This window comes from Schistocerca cancellata, chromosome 2 (genome assembly GCF_023864275.1).
Source record: "Schistocerca cancellata isolate TAMUIC-IGC-003103 chromosome 2, iqSchCanc2.1, whole genome shotgun sequence".
In the NCBI taxonomy this organism is placed as follows: domain Eukaryota; kingdom Metazoa; phylum Arthropoda; class Insecta; order Orthoptera; family Acrididae; genus Schistocerca; species Schistocerca cancellata.
In genome coordinates, this window is record NC_064627.1 from 352,571,056 (window position 1) to 352,572,718 (window position 1,663).

The window sequence follows — 1,663 nt, forward strand, 5'->3', positions numbered from 1 at the left end:
AAAAGTCAGTACATACAATGAAGGACACACACTTCTAGTGATGCAATTTTATAAATTCGTCTCAGTAGGCATATCCCCACGTGCAAGGTTCTGTGTAGAGCAATGCAGAGGGCGCAGAGGTTAAAATACGCTCTCAACATTACATCTTAACTGCTGGGAAGAAATTAGATGTGACATGTTCCTGATCCAGCAGTAGAGTTGTTTTCTTCCCTCTGAGAGAACACTAACAAATCTACACATTTTAGCGAAACTGGAAAAGTGAAGAAGTCTGACAATTTCCTGTTTTCCTGGCTTGCTTTCACCCAACACGAAAATTTGAGTAGATATCTGAGGTTTCTGCCTCTCAAATTTACTCACATCCTGGAGTTTCAGAGGGAAATAAATACCATCTAAGTTACAATGTCCATAAGCATTAAACATTTCATTGTTAATCATTCACTTAGAATTTTCTTTAATATTTCTTTCGCAGAAAAGAACTGACCAAGAAAAGCAAAAATCATTTTGAATGATAATACTGTTTTTAACAACTGATATTTTGGAAGAGTGATATAGAAGGACCCCATTTAATGGATCAAATGACCAAGTGAATGGATGAATGACCAAGTGAAATACCCTACTCAGAACTTTACTACACCCTCTTTCCTACACAACACTCGTTGTGAAATCCTCAAGCCACCCAGTAGTAGAATTGCCCTGAGAAACGACGCTGTCCCCCCCCCCCCCCTCCCCCAATATGCACAATGAATTGTTCACCATAAACATTGTGTTTTGGGGTACGTAAGTTACAGCATGACACTGCACTGCACTTAACGGCAGGATTGCCATTATAGAAAACTCCCTTTCCAAAATGGGTAGACATGTGTTTACAAAAAAGATTAGATCTCAATGTCCGACTATCGAATAGATGTGAGCATTAGAGATCCCATCCCCAAATGTGTCTCTAACCATAGATTACATTAAAGCTGTGGAGTGGTGTATCTGATGGTGTATCTGATTCTCGTCGGTACTGTTAGGATAGGCCATGAAACTGCTGGTTACTCGTGGCTTAATATAACGAGCGTATGTCGATGGTCCAGTATGAGGTGAACATGACACTGACAGTCAAGAGCAGTTTTCAAATCTATATTTCATGGCAAATAATCAGAAAAATACTAATGTGAACTGCACTGGTGTAACTATGTTCTTAAGTGAATGAGTCCATGATGAAGTTAAGAACTTTCAGGTATGATGTACAATGGCAAATGTATCAGTCTGAGGTAAGGGAACCTGGTCCAGAAACGACGAAGTCAAAAGTTGCCAGCGAAAATCGTTCTGATACCTCTGACAGCGAAATACAAAAACCAGTATTGTTGTCGGCCGGAGTGGCCGAGCGGTTAAAGGCGCTACAGTCTGGAACCGCACGACCGCTACGGTCGCAGGTTCGAATCCTGCCTCCGGCGTGGATGTGTGTGATGTCCTTAGGTTAGTTAGGTTTACGTAGTTCTAAGTTCTAGGGGACTTATGACCACAGCAGTTGAGTCCCATAGTGCTCAGAGCCATTTGAACCATTTTTTGAACCAGTATTGTTATTGTTAAGATCATCAACTTTCAGTGGTGTTGAGGTAAACAAGACAAAATTCTAATAAAGATGGGCTCTGAAATGTATATCTTAAGAGCTGTGGAC

At 40.8% G+C, this 1,663-nt stretch overlaps 1 non-coding gene across 1 annotated transcript; it reads left to right on the top strand.

Annotated features, from left to right (window-relative positions):
• Positions 1–1,355: 1,355 nt before the first annotated feature.
• Positions 1,356–1,439, top strand: Trnas-gga (transfer RNA serine (anticodon GGA)). The gene is given in 2 exon segments: positions 1,356–1,395; positions 1,405–1,439. It is a non-coding gene; the product is annotated as a tRNA-Ser (tRNA).
• Positions 1,440–1,663: the final 224 nt, after the last annotated feature.